Source organism: Microcebus murinus, chromosome 10 (genome assembly GCF_040939455.1).
Source record: "Microcebus murinus isolate Inina chromosome 10, M.murinus_Inina_mat1.0, whole genome shotgun sequence".
NCBI classification, from domain to species: Eukaryota; Metazoa; Chordata; class Mammalia; order Primates; family Cheirogaleidae; genus Microcebus; species Microcebus murinus.
The window spans coordinates 80,289,620-80,305,881 of record NC_134113.1 but is presented as its reverse complement, the minus strand read 5'-3'; the positions used below and the strand labels follow the sequence as shown (position 1 = coordinate 80,305,881).

The 16,262-nt window shown below is 34.6% G+C and overlaps 1 protein-coding gene across 13 annotated transcripts in view; it reads right to left on the bottom strand.

The window, feature by feature from the left end:
• The window catches only part of SOX5 (SRY-box transcription factor 5), a 1,016,716-nt gene that overhangs the window by 75,117 nt on the left and 925,337 nt on the right, over positions 1-16,262 (bottom strand). The gene's annotated exons all lie outside the window — the stretch shown is intronic.

Genomic DNA, 16,262 nt, shown 5'->3' with positions numbered 1-16,262 from the left:
TGCCAGAAGTTCACTTTACTTCATGACATATAAACACAGACGAATCTCAAATTATCTGGAGCATTAGGGTTTAAAGCAATACCGTGTAAAACACACACTCTTCCACTAAGCCATCACTTTATAATTCTTACTGAATAACCAATACAATTCTCTAAGTTATTAATAAATTAAAAGAAAAATTTTACTTTGATTATGATAGCCATATGATATAGTATCCTAAAACAAGGTTGCTTTAGACTCAAATCATGACAGCAAATATTTAGATGAATACTCCTTCCATCTCCATTTAGCCCTTTGTATATGTGTATGAGGAAGCAATTATTAAATAAACACCTGCCTCCAACAAACAATTTCCTATTTCACATTTGTCTTGAGATTCCACATGTAGTTACCATTAGGCAAGCTACAAATTTTATAATGAAGCAAACTGATGCTAAGGAAAAAAGCTCCCAAGGAGAAGTACTGTGAAATAGTTATCTGGATTATATTGATGTTTTTCTGAAAGAGAAAATTTGAAAGATAAAATTGCTCAGGATAAGCCAAAGATCCTGGCAAGTGGGGTCTCGCTATAAATGATGTAAGGAAAATTGAAGTCAGCACATATTTAAATGAAAATACATATGCATGCTCACAGTTTCCAGATACTATGACCTAAACGAAAATAAGAGATTAAAATTATTGATAAAAATTACAACTTCTTTTTATGCAAAGTAATGTAAGGTACATTCCAGAGAAAGATCAAAAAATCAGAGACGGATATTTGTATTATCAATGATTGTCCCCATAAGGGTTTTTTTGTATTGGAATAATTATATTTTTTCTTATTGTAGTCAATAAGAAGGATAAGAATTAATTTCTGTCTCAGATTACATAGAGAGTAAAAGAATAATTCACTTCAAATATGAAGGCTTGGAAGTGTACTTTTAAAAAAACTGTCAGAATTGATCCATTTTTCACACCTATGTTAAAAATCTATGCATTATATCTGCAATTAGAAAAGCAGTCTTTTTTCTGTCATCATACTGAACTGTTTATAAATTCTTTGAGAAAATAAGCAATTCCTAGGACATCACTTTGCAAATTAAAAATTTTCCCAGTAGAATACATTTGCTAACACTGAATTTTCAACATATATGTATTTTCACAAACTAGCTAAATAACTATTTTATGAATTTCACATTGTATTATATACTGTGTCTTTGTCTTTCAAAATGGTTGTGCTGGATATTATTACTATAGGATAACAATTTCTATTATTGGTTCAGCATATATTAAAAATGAGATTGTTTCATAATTACTAAAGATGACATGGGACATTAAACATTTGTAGGTAAAACAATGCAAAGAAAATTAGAAATTTAATTTTGATTCTTAAAGAATTGTTTCATAATATTTTAAAAATTATGGGTTATATGTGTTATTTAGATAATTATATATTTTAACCAATTATTCATTACAGGCTATTCAATGTTTAAATATTAGTCACTATACACAGACTCACAACTTCCAGAGAAGTATAAGCACTACTGTTAAAAATACAAGTATAAAAACTCTAAAACATTTTATTGAATTTAAAGGTGGGAGATGATATATACTTGGAATAAAAAAAGTCATATACATTCTTCTCTCATTCAAATAAATGCATTATTTTTGTCCTTTAAATATGAAAGTAAGGTGTATCTGGGCTAAATTGCCCCAATAAATACTTTTGAGTTGAAATGGAAGTTTGTAAAAGAGAAAGACTCATTTAAACATACTAATATTTCTTTGAGTATAACATCATCTGCCTTGATAGTATTTCCACAGAATACAGAGATGTGAAGTAATTTATGATGAACATTTCATAAGCCTACTAGGCTAACAGTAGGGAGGGAGCTGTTCTTTCTCCCCAATCTTCCATTATCTTCTTCCTCATATTTGGCTTCTGCGCGAGGGGACACATTTTTGTGTCACTCTTCCCCAACTGTGATTAATTCTCCACTATTCCCAGATCATTGCATTCTCCAAGTGTATCAGATTTTCTTGATTTGCCAAGATATGGAAGTAGGACCAGGAAATACCTACTTCCAACACATTTTGATTTCTTTCAAATATATGTTTTCCTAAAATTTACATTCCATTCCATTCCAGAAGCAAAAAAAGGGCCTCAAGTCCTAGAGAATCTAACATACTTTGGGTCTGTACAGATAAGATCAAACCAGGCATTTTTGATGCTGCTGGATCCTAATTTGGCCATTGAAAAATTAATAGGAAATTTCAGTAGTCTTAAAAGAATTGACAATAATTGTTCCACTGGGCTATATATGTAAGAGTGGACAACTTACAAAAAAAAAAAAAAAAAGCTGCTGTGACTTCATTTAATTCAACCTCTCAAAAAATTAGGCTCATTTTTTTCTATCCATTAAAATGCGTGTACTGACTGATTTTAAAACAAAGGAGTCAAGAAATGATTAATAGTTTCTTTCATTTATCACATGCTCCTGAAGCAAAATCAAGAATAATAACAGGTGCCTGCACTGAGTGAGGTCTGCAGTCACAGAACCATTGGCTGACCTTGTTGAGGGGGAAGGGGTGTGAAACCCAGTGAATATTGGAAGGACATCTGAAGTAACAAGCACTTGGTGAACTATATAACCCATTTACGTTTTAAATATATTTTAAAACAAAAATATGGTTAACATCTTTCTTTAAAGGATAGCAGTTAAAACTCAAAGGTGTATTATGATAAATGTACTTTTGCGAAAAACAGTGAAGTTATTCTGTACACCAGAAACAAACTGAGAGACACTAAACATAAAAGGCTGAAGCTGAAATAGCGTGCTCACTTCTTTAGTTTAGCCAGACTCACAGCAGGTTAGCCTTGCAGAATAACTTGACTCTTAACATGCAACTAATGTGTTAGGGACTTGTGATCTCTAAAATGCCACAAGGTTTTCTAGTATTTATGTTACTTAAAATACTGATTCTTATACCCTTTCACTTCATCTATCTCTGTTTCTCCTCTAGACAAGATTTTTTTTTTTTTAAGAAAACAATCATATAAGATTAGGTTAGAATCTATTCTTGATTACTAAGTGTCTTCCTGGTACTCAATGTTCACAAGTATGTGAACACAAATGCACACACGCACAAGCAACTCTCATTTTTGTCTCAAATTGCTCCATAACCTACATTTTGGTCTCTTCAACATTTTAAACTCCTCCAAGGACCACAGTTTCTACTTCTAGTGGAACAGGTAAAAAGTAAGTGCTCTGGATACAGGCAGAACCGAGTTCTAATTCCAGCTCCAAACTATGTGGCCTAGGACAACTTCTGTGAGGCACAATTACTTAATCTGTAAACTCAGGGATAAATAAAACTTTATAAGGGTGCTGTGAGACATAAATCATATAATGTGTATAAGTCCCTTGAAAAAGCACAGTGTTTAAGGACAGTGACCTAATTGCAGTGTATAGCCTTGGTAGAGGAAAACAGCCCTGGTTTTGTAGGCCAAGGTCACCTTATGGAAGCTCTTGAACTAAAGAAAAAGTTTAAACTGAATATGTAGGTAGGAGAAAGCAACGAATGTATGAGGGCAATATATATGATGCTTTTAACCAGGATAAAGATAAGTCAGGAATATCAGCTACGAGGTTGTCAACATTTAGCAGTTATGATTTTGATCATAAGAACCTGAAATTAACAGTTGTGAAAATGAAGATGGAAAAAATAATTTCAAGTTCATAGTAGAGTGGGCACATAAATATTGCCAACTAATGGGAAAATAAAAAAGGAACAGAGGAACAGAACGATATGATTTATAGTAAGTCTTCATTTCATAAGTAAGTATTCACCTATCATCTATTCTTATTTGTGTATAATTATCATACAATCTTTGTAAGACAGCCCAAACATACACACATAATATATTTTTTTCTTGTTTTTTTAAAGGAAAAACTAATTCATACAGAGAGATTTTCCCATACTCTTGCATTGTAACTGCGAAAATGCCAGAGCCATTCTATCATGGACTTCCCCATAAAATACAGCTAATTAAAACACTTTTTTTAAAGAATAAAAAGTATGATGTTCCCTACCTACAACAACATGAGCTTATCTGCATCTATCTTAGCCAAGCCTAGTTGGTATTTTTTTCTTATAATTTACTATCATGTGAACCAAAGCACTGCTAGGCAATGGGTTGAGAGTTCATTAATACGTATTCTTTCTGCTGAGCTGTGATGATCCAGCATCAGGTCAAAAAAAAGTCTGATGGGATGATAAAGAACAGATATTTTAACTTTGTGCTAATCAATTGTTGCTATTTGGGGAAAAATTAGTTCAGCTATATTTGGACAACATGGCTTTTATGCCACCGTTAATTATTTTATTTTTTATTTCAGCATATTATAGGGGTACAAATGTTAAGGTTATGTATATTGCCTATGCCCCCCCTTCCCCACTCCCACCCACCCGACATCCGATAAATGTTATTCCTATATGTTCACTTAAGTATTAATTGTACTTTCATATGAAGATACCCATTTTACTTAGTATCCTAAGTAAGTACTTTACAGTGTTAGTAGTGGAGAAATTCCACAAAGCAGCCTATTTATACTCTAAGTTAGACTATTTCATTAGTTCCTAGAGGTAGTAAATTTTTGCCACTTCTCATATAGCTTATTTTCTCCAAACTGCTAAAAACACAACTTCTCTCATTGGCTACTAGCCTAGTGTCTAACTGCCATCTGGAGTATTTGGATTCAAAGCATTAGGCACTGACAAAAACATCTATCACAATTTGTTGCCCCAAACCACTTATTTACTGACTAGTAAACTCCTTGAAGGCAGGGATTATGTCCCTATTATTCAATGCTACATCAGAAAATCCTAAAAACAAGGAAAAGTAGAATGGAACAAAGGCAAAAATGGACTACATAAAGTAATGTCATTTATTATCAACAAACATATTTAATATGTATTTAATAATGATGGCATCTATACGTGAAACAAATTTTAAAAATCTGGAAGGAACTTGGCATGTTTCTATTTGAGGAATTAGAAAGAAAGGGTCACTAGAGATAGAGATAAAACCCATATTCATTTACTCACTCATTTCATTTAATTAAGAGGGCAAAGAAACATGAATATAAATCTTATCAGCTAATCACAAAAAAACTGTAATATTCTCAATGTAGGCATAATTATAACAGTAACCAAATAAGCGAACATAGAAATAGGAACAAAAAGGTATGAAGATTATTTGAGAAAAGTGAGGATTTTTTCAAAAGACAACAGAACCAAGAGTTTAAGCATATAGATATCCTTAAATATTTTAGAAAAGATAGATGAGAAATGCCTTCTTTCTGATAAATGAATATATGCTATTGACTTGCTGAGTCTTGACTATTTATTGTTAATAGAGAGTACAAGGTATTTAGTAGGAACTATAGTTGTTAGAAATTTAAGCTGTTCTTTGGGATCCTTTTCTTTTAGTTAGATCAAGCCTAATTTTCTATTTTTAAAAATTATCCTTTTACCAACATCTCCCCAACCTCTATCTACCCCCAGGCCCTGGTAATCACCATTCTGTTCTGTTAGTTTAACTTTTTCAGATTCCACATATAAGTGGGATTATTTGGTATTTGTCTTCCTGTGCCTGACTTACTTCACTAAGCATAATGCCCTCCAGATTCATTCATGTTGTCACAAATAACAGAATTTCCCTCTCTTTAAAGGCTGAATAGTACTCTATTATGTATATAGAATACATTTTCTTTATCCATTCATCCACTTATAAACACTAAGGCTGATTCCATATCTTGGGTATCATAAATAATGCTGCAAAAAAATGAAATGCACAGGGAAGTACTGATAGCTCTGTGACATGCTGATTTCATACCCTTTGGATGTATTTCCAGTAGTGAGACTGCTGGATCTTTAATTTTCTATTTTAACTGGGATCTACTATGACATCTCCCTAGGACACCCAAGCAAACCAGATAAAGGCACAGGAGACAGAGATGACTCTATATACAGTCATTTACACAGGAGTCAGTGGTATAAGACAGTGTATAATTTGATCCAGCTATCTTCCTCTACTTTAGGCATGGCTTAGAAGATAGATTCATTCCTACTTTATTGTAAAGACAGTGCAAAGTAAGTCTGTCCATCACCTTCTCTCTATCCTTACCCTCCCCTTGTCTTCTTAAGTACATTTCTCCTACCCAAATCACCAACTTCATTAAACTATGTAGGAGAACCGGGCACAAAAGACATTTGAAGACAAAAATAAATAAAAGAACATCAAGATTTTAACCCCAAAATGTGTCTTTCTTAAATGCTATATGATAAAACATACTGATTCCTAAACACAATATGTAAACATTTATACTGCCATCATCTGAATGGAGAGTACTAAGAGACTGCACAACCATTTAATATTGGTTTTGCTAAATTAATTGTTTAACATTATTTTTATAGTAAAATCCTTTTCTCAAAATGAAACCTCACCTCAAACACCAATATATAAAAGAGAAAAAAAAGAAGTGTGCTATAAATGAGTATGAATAAATTTTACATATTTTAAATATTATTTATTGATATATTACATGTACATATTTTCAAGGTACATGTGATAATCTGATACATTCATATAATCAAATCAGGGATGTTGGGATATTTTAAATGTTTAATCAAATAAGACCAGTGAATTTATTTTAATTCACCCCAAAAGTTTAAGTACAAATAAGGATAAAGGTATAGCCCTTTATCATCCTCAGTGACAAAGTCCTCAGTCAGAAATAAATAGTAGTCACTTTTAAATTTCACATAAGCAAACATATAGACCTACATTCTGAAAAAGAACCTCACAGAACTAAAATCTTCCTGATTAATAGCACCTTCCAGGCCAAATATACATATAGAAATTTGATTTTTTTTTTAAGTTCAGAGTCTGAAATTTGTCCATAACAGTTAACATGTATACAGTGAGTTAAATGTTTGGAATAGAGATGTAAAAATGTGTATGTTGTCATCAATTATGATTTAAAAAATAGTTAAATATGAATTTTTCAAGCTTAAATAGAACCTAAAAAGATACGTGTTAGGTATATAAGTATGAAAAGTGTATGTTTATTTCTTCTTTTCCTTTTTTAAAGGGAAGAGACAGGGAATAGCATTTGTGAGGAAAAATTCAGAAAGCAATTTCAAGGCTCCATAAGTGTTATCTTTATAGCTTAATTTCAGCTTCTTAATGTAACTTAAATGTGGAGTTTAAAGAGAAACTAATGTACTGGAGAAAATCTTTCAAAACATATCAGCATGTTTCAATGCGAATAAATTTGCTTTGCACATTATTTTTCATAATGTTTCTTCACAGAAAATTATCAGAGCAACTTAAGTTTAAACATGGACTTTTCCTAACATTGTCAGCATTTCTTTTCTATGTTCTTCAAGTATATTGCATGAAAAAATAGGATAGACCTTAAATTTGCTGAATACCAGGGCAAAAGTGCAAATAGAAACTCACATGCTAAATATATAAAAATTTACACTTTGTAAGTCATGCTCATGAACTGTCTAATAAAATATGTTCCGTTCTCCCATCTTGACAAATCTACCTTCAAAATGACCTGAATGCAAATCAAAAGCACAAGAGAGACCACTTCACACTCACTCGGATGGCTACTATCGAAAAACCAGAAAATAACAAATGTTGGCAAGGATGTGGAGAAACTGAAACCCTGTTCATTACTGGGAAGGAATGTAAAATGCTGCTGCCCCTGTGAAAATAATAAGGCAATTCCGCAAAAAATTAAAGAATTACTATATGACCCAAAAATTTGACTTCTAGTTAGATACCAAAAAGAAATGAAAGCAGGATTTTGAAGAGCTATTTGTACACCCATATTCACAGTAGCATTGGTCACAATAGCCAAAAGATGGAAAAAATTCACATGTCCATCGATGGAAGAACGGATAAACAAAATGTCGTGCATACATACAACGGATTATTATTCAGCCTTAAAAAAGGAATAAAATTCTGAAACATGCTACAACACGGACAAACCTTAAAGATAGTATGCTATGCTGAGCAAATAATCCGGTCACAAAAGGACGAGTGCAAATATGGTATGATTTCACTTATATGAACTACCTAGAGTAAATGCATAGAGACAGAAAGTTGAATGTTGGTTGCAAGGGGCTGAGGGAAGGCAGGAATGGGGGGGTTATTGTTTAATAAGTATGGGGCTTCAGTTTGGGAATCTGGAGGAAAGGTCTGAATTTAGAACTGTTGGTCTCCTTGTAGCTTCATGTTAAAATGTGGTGGCATAGGGACAGGCAGATTTGGGCCTAAGCCTGTGCTCCTTCTCTTCCCAAGCCCAGTTCCATTCAAGAGGAAGGAGTGGCTTCAGTCTGGTTTATCTTCTTGACTGTGACTGATGTACAAAGAGCTTCTGAGGTAGGAGCTAGGAAATGATATGGCTGTGACTCTGCTATGCATAAGTCTTTAAGAAAGTGCAGAATGAAGTTAGAATGGAAGGGCATTCCAGGTAGACGGTACAAACATGAAAGTCATAAAGTCAATCTTCAAGTACAACAACAAAAATATATATAAACATTTAATATTTTTCTGTATATAATAGAAGAAATATTGTTTTAAGAGATCTTTCTCCCCCTTTTAAAATAAAACAGCATGTTCCTTCTACTTCTCCTTGGCCAGCTATAAGGTCAATTTATTTTGTAGTCACCATTATTGGGGCAATTCTATAAGAGGATGAAGAGAGATTTGGCTTCTTTAACTTAGCATAATATTTTGATTTCTGTCCATGATGTAGCATGTATGAGTAGTCACTTGCACTGTATTGCTAAAAAATTTGCATGTTTTCTAATTTTAAATAGTCCTGCTATGAACATTCCAGTACAAGTCTTTGTGTGTTTTCGCTTTTCTTGGCTAGCCAATTTTTAGGATTGTATTTGCTGAGTAATATGGTAAACTCGTGTTTACTTTTTAAAAAAACTACCAAAGTTTTCCAAAGTGGATGAACCATTTTACATTCCCATAACAATGTATGAGGGTTCCAGTTTCTATACATTCTCATCAATACTTGGATTGCCTTTTAAATAATAACTGTTTTAGTAAGTGTGAAGTGGTATCTTAAATTTAATTTGCATTTCCCTAATGCCACTGAGTATCTTTCTATGTGCTTATTAGCCATTGTATGTCTTCTCCTTGATAAATGTATGTATTCGTATGTATTCAAATCTTTTGCTTTTTTTTCCCCGCCGGCACAATCACTCAGGCTAGAGTTGAGTGGAGGCATCATCATAGCTCACTAAAACCTCAAGCAATCCTCCTGCTCAGCCCCTTGAGTAGCTGAGACCACAGTCATGTGCCACCATGTGCAGCAAATTTTTCTATTTTTTGTAGAGACGGGGTCTTGCTATATTGCCCATGCTGGTCTCAAACTCCTGGTCTCAAGAGATCCTCCTGCCTCTGCCTCTGAAAGTGCTGGGATTATAGGCAGGAGTCACCATGCCTTGGTCCTTTTGCTCTTTTTTTTTTAAATTGGGCTGTCTTATGATTGAGTTGTAAGAGTTCTTTATATATTTTAATTTTATTTTAAAGGGTAAAACCTATCACAGAGACTATATAAGGGTCCAGTTTAACAGTTGTGTATAGCTATTATCAAAAGATTGATAATAATAAACAATATGACAATAAAAGAGCAATACAAATAAACAGTTTCCTCTCAAATGAATTTTTTATATACTTACACAATAAGTCAATTTGCTATTTTTTTTAATTTTCAAAAATCTTAATAGAAAAGGGAAGTGCAATGAAGGTTGTAAAAAGCAATGTGTGTCAAGGAATGCTGGGCATGCCAAGGTAGACGTCTGAAAGTTGATGACTTTCATTAACCGCTAAGGTGACTCCTGGAAAAAAAAATGATGACTAGACAGTCAAGGCTGACAGACGGCTCCCAGGACTGAGACTGGTGGTCAAGCCTCTGCGAGGATGAAAGGGAAAGGGGTAAGTGTGGAAGGGAAGAGTTATCTGCTAACCTCCTTGGCGGCTAATCCACAGAAGTGGGTGGGGCCTGGGGGTGTAAGACATTCCTCCTGTTGCTTCTCCAGCTCTACCACAGACCCTGGGGGAAAGTGGTTAGGGGAAGGTACCTAGGTGAGAAGAACTGTCATTTAATCTCCAGTTTAGAGTTCCAACTGGGGAAAGGTTCATCCTTAAAGGAATGGCAGTCAGGGTAGAGTAGAGACGAGAGTCACTGAGAGGAGAAACTTGGAGGACCCACAACATGGGAGATCTAGGATCTTTTTTGTATTTAAATACAATTCCTAAGGAAACTTGAAGGCCAGAAAGAAATGCATTAAAAGGAAAGAGCCAATGAACTCAGACTTACTACAGATTTGTCCGTATGAAGTAGAGCTAATGGTCATTACGTCCATGAAGCATTATTTCGAAAACAAACAAGCTGGAGTTGTTGGGAGTAAGAGTTTGGCATATCAGGTCATGTAAGAAAATGACCTGAGTGGACAAACCTCCCAAAAGGCTGGATAGTCACCAGAGGCGAGTTCGAGATGGCAGGAAGTTAAGCCACAAGGGCAAAAGAAATGTTACAGGCTAAAGAAAAGAAATGTTCTGCCTTCCAAGAAAACAGGTGAGCCATTGGGTAGCATGCTGGAGGAAATAAGGGGCTTGCTCGTATGGGCTCTATGGCAGAAATTACTAGTATTATAACCTATACCTTCTTGAAGGTATCAGTCCTGGCTCATGTGTCTTGGAAAAGCTGGGATATAAAAGTAAATTATGGGCTGGGTGCGGTGGCTCACGCTTGTAATCCTAGCACTCTGGGAGGCCGAGGTGGCAGGATTGCTCAAGGTCAGGAGTTCGAAACCAGCCTGAGCCAGAGCGAGACCCTGTCTCTACTATAAATAGAAAGAAATTAATTGGCCAACTAAAAATATATAGCAAAAAAATTAGCCGGGCATGGTGGCTCATGCCTGTAGTCCCAGCTACTCGGGAGGCTGAGGCAGGAGGATCGCCTGAGCCCAGGAGTTTGAGGTTGTTGTGAGCTAGGCTGACGCCACAGCACTCTAGCCAGGGCAGCAGAGTGAGACTCTGTCTCAAAAACAACAACAACAACAGCAAACCAAAAGTAAATTAAGTAAATCTGGTTATAGTGTGGTTTTACTATTAAAAAGCTATTGTGAATATATGTACAGAAGCTATAGTTTTATGTAAAGCTGCTATCACCAAATATTAATAATACATAGACAATGTTTATTATTCTATTCCAAATTCGGTCTCAGTGTGACACTTAGATGGAATATGGAGCTATCAATGAGGGGTGGAGTGCTGAGAAGGTGTGAAGATAGCATCCTGCTAAAAATTAAAGATACATTTGAACTTATTTAAATCTTAAGACCTTGTTCGCAGGTAGGATGCTCTCATGCTGTTTCTGTCACACTGCAAGATACTAAAGCATATAAATAAGAAACGCTTCCAACGTACTGGGTTTTTAAAAGGCTTTCTTCATTTTATTACACACCAATAAATCTTGAACAGCTAGGAAAAAAAAAACATTTTGACTTTTATAATTGAAGCAGTTCTTAAAGAACTGGATATATTTTGAGAGAGTCACGCAAGAAAACACCAACTGATAGTTTAGCTCTCTCTCCCTCGCTCCCTCCCCGCTTTTCTACTCCATAAGCCATCTTCATGTACTGCACAGTAATCCATTACAATATGTTCCAACATCTGCCTCCCCATATGATGTATGACCTATTCGATTGACCCTTTTTATGCCGCTCCAGACTTGCTGTTCATTAACGTGGGAGGATGAACACTCTGCATCTATTCCTGAGGTCACCAACCAGTAAATACATCTCCATTTGGCAAGGTAGGAAGGACACTGGCTGGAAGGTTCTTCAAATCTCTTTATGTATCAGTGACTACACTTACATCTTTAATCAGTTTAATTTGGGGGGGGGGAATACTGGTAAAATTCCTTCCAAAGCAACAATAAGAAAAGAAAGGTTTGTTCACCAGGAGAAAACATCCTGTTATTACCAAATAGTCATGATTTAATATGGGTATTATCAGAATTATAGTATTATCAGAAAGATTCTTAAAGCAAAGACACTACTCTTTGGCTCTGTTCATAATTGTGAAATCATTGTTCATTTTTATCCCAACAGATTGAGGGAGGGGGGATGGTAATCAAACCCTTTCTTAATAGCATTCTAACTTGATACAAAGATAACTTGAGTGTCAGCTATTAAAACAGACTATATGCTATTTTGCATATTTTAAAAACATACTCACTTCTGGAATACATACTTGCTGGATGCTGGAAAATACTTGGCACATACAGGGAGAGGAACTGCAAGAACCATGATTTTCTCAGGGACTGTGATATGCTAATCACTTTGCTAGAAGTCTGCATGCTATTTCAAGGATCACCGTAAGAATTCTGTGTGTTCAGTGGGAGACATGAAGGCTCACAGTGGTTCAATAACTTGCCAAAGCTTAAACAACTAATTGTATCAGAAGTGTGAGTAACCTTAAGTAGTTCTCCTTTCTAGTATGTGCAATATAAACTTATCGTATGGGTAGTTATGCTACTATGGAAAAATGTTTTCCAAACTTCAGCTTTATGTAATAAATTCATCTCTTTGGCAGTGGGATAGCGGTGGAATGCCTCTACCTGCTGGCCAGTGGAAAAAGGAATTTCCCATAACTGCTGAGTCAATAAGGATAGTTTCTAAGACGAGGGGTTAGAGGCTTCAAGAGGAAAAGACTTCTTGAATCAGTGGTAACAGAATTCTACTCTCCCTGAAGAAAGGCATAAAACCATTTAGGCTTTTATTTTATTATTTTTTTTAAGTTGCTGTTTTGTTTTGCTGCTAGTACTAATAGACAACACATATGAGAGGTTTTTTAAAACAAGGACTTCTTCCTGTGATTGCCCTCTCACTTTTTCCTTCCTTCCCCTCCCCCACCCATAAACATTTAAGATTAAGAAAATATTGCATATCAATATTAGTGTTGGCTCTCTGAGTATAGAAACTAAGATACATTAATCAAAATTCGGGTAAAATCTGGACACAGAATAACAACAGCAGCCATAATACTAATGCTAGCTAAATTTATAGAATGTGTGCCATGCCTATGCCCCATCTCTCTGAACCTCTCAACAACCTTAGGAAATAGGTATAATTTTTCTTTTATGGAGGAGGACAGGGAGGCCCAGAGAAAGTAAAAGTCATTTATCCAGAGTTGCACAGGTAAGAGATAGAGCTGACACTGGAATCTAAGTCTTTTTGATTTTTCACAGAGCTCATAACTCTTAACCACTATGCTTTAAGAACCTTTTTTCTGGTCATTTTAATACAGTAGTATGCAGTAGTAGGGTCTGTGTGCTTTGAAGCAAAGAGTTAGGCAAGCCAGCAAAGGGTAATTCAGAGAGTACTTCCAACAGAGGCTGGGCTGAAGCTCTGACTTGGGTGGGGCAAAGTCAATATATGTAACCTAAACATTTGTATCCTTGTAATTTGCTAAAATAAAAAAAAAAAAGAGAGAACTATTGGTGATGCAGGGCCGAAAAGAAGTGAAGTATCCATGAGGAAATTTTTCATAGCATCTTTCATCCTTCTTCTTCCCCTTGGCCACTCCCTGGAAAAAATGTTTCAGTTTGGTTTTCTTCTCAATTCGCTAACTTTTTTTAGCCATTTCAAGAATTTTAGTGAACAATGTAGTGAAATATGGAGAAAGTTGTTATACTTATTGTCTTTTATCATTTGTGCTTTCATTCATTCAAAAAATATAAAGCACCGGTTTTATTCTAGGTCTTTAGCTGCACAGATTTTTTACATAGAATGAGAAAGCCTCAATGAAATAATTATACAAATGAAATGTAAAATTGCAAATGTGAGAAATACTACAAAATAAAAGTATATGTTGTGGTGGGAGCATGAAATAGAAAGCTATGCTACGGGCAGGCAGATCAGGAAAGACTGCCCTGTAAGTATGAATACTTGGAGGTCAGAAGAATGACCCGATACAATTGTGTATATTCAGTATGAAAAAGGATTGGAGAACAAGTCTGTGCTGGAAGTGAACATGACAAGTCTGCAATATTGAAAGGAAGCCAGGGAGGCTCATTGTGGTAAGAGTAATGTCTAGAAAGGTAGATGAGAAGCGATAGCAATTTAAGAAAACGAATGACATAATTAGATTTACATTTCTACAAGATTACTCTAGATACAATATGAAGAATAGATGGGGAAGGTTGCTTCACCTACAATCCACTTTTAACATTTACCTAATCACATTTTTACATGATTTAAATTGATTCCAAATCAATTATAGAATAAAGCTGAATATGTAATTTTCAACATTCCGAATCTCATCCTTATTTAAATATTTGCTCTTTCCTATATAATTTATACCACACATTTAATCATATAAAATTCTATTCTTTGCTTCAATTCATGGTTACCAAGCTAGGTTTTTCTAGACCATTTAAAAAAGAATAAGAAAAGGTAGAGCAAAAATGAGCCATTTGCACTACCCAAAACACATATAACTCTTAAATCAATTAAAATAACTAAACACACTCCAATAGCACCTTGCATTTACAATTTACTTATAATTTCATTAGATTTTCTGATCACAACAGGCTTCATTTTATATTTCACAGGCAACATTTCTCATGTATCATCAAAGTAGTAAGAAATAATCAAGTATTTTAACTTCTGCTTTTTTTGCCTTAAATTGATTCATTTATTCAATAAATATTTATTGAGCACCTACTATGTAACAAGCACTGTTCTAAATACTTGGAACAACTATCTCTGTCTTCATGAAAATATTTTAAAATTTTATCCCCAACAAGACTTGCAAGAGTTTAATCATTCATTACTTCTATCCAGTAGATACTACATATTACGCCATTTGCCACTATACATTATTAATGATTATTATGATTGGGAATTTCTATATCCATGATTCTTAACATTTATAAATAAATTTTGTTTTTGAAAGAACCGAAGGCATTCTTAAAAGCATATGGTTGAAAGATACACGGTACCACATGGATGAACCTTGAAAACATTACGCTAAATGATATAAGCAAGGCACAAAGGATAAATATTGTGTTTCACTTAGATGAGTTACCTAAGATAGGAAAATTCATAGAGAGAGAGTAGAATAGAGCTTACCAGGAAATGAGAGAAGAAGGAATGAAGAATGGCCAATCATTGTTTAATGGGTACAGAGTTTTTGTTTGGGATGATGAAAATGCTTTGTAAACAGATAATGATGATGGTTATACAACACTGTGAATATACTTAATGTTACAGAATCGTACGCGTAAAAGTATTAAAATGGTACATTTTATGTTATGCATATTTTACCCCAATTTAAAAGAAAATACATGATTAAAAGGGCATTAGGAAAAAAATCACTATTTTCCAGGACCACATTAAGCTTTATTTCTTTTAAACAACTTTTCTCCAATTTATTCTCATATGTTGGTATATTAAACTTAAGAGAATAAGTGCAAAGGGGGGAAGAAGTATTATTTTAACATAAAAGGAGAATGAAACATCAGATTCTTTTAAAAATGCTTATTAACCATTACCCCCGGCTTTGGAAAGAAATATAAATAAAAACAAGGGGAAAGAGTACCAGATTCAAAATCAACCAAATCCAGCAATGCCTCCTCTTTCAAGCTAACAGTTGCTCTAAAACAGAAGCTAGGAGATCAATCAACTCTTCACTGACTTTGCAAAAAGCACAGCATTTGCTAGTCCTGATGTAAAAGGTAGCTCTCTCTTCACTTTCCCCTCCCACTCCAAAGCTAGCTTCTTTTTCATATTCAGATGACTGTTTATGAGCTCAATCCTGTTTCAACTGTCACTCTTTACATCAAGGAAAGATAGATGGGACACACCAACCCCAACCTAAATGACCTTTGGATGTGACAAGAGTTTTAGGTCAGCCTTGCTAAATGGAGGCCTTGGTGTATCGAGACATGCCTTGGGGTGAAATTTACAGTGAATTTATTATCTCCCAATGCCCTTTGGACTGCTTCCCACCATCAAACACCATGGCAGCACTTGGAACAGGAAGAAATACATTAACTGGAATCTGATCGTTTTAAAAGGTTACAGCTGCCCAAATATAATTTAATTTCATACTTGCCCTTTGAGGGTTTGGTGTATATTTTCATTTTATGACTGCAAATGATAAAGCTCTT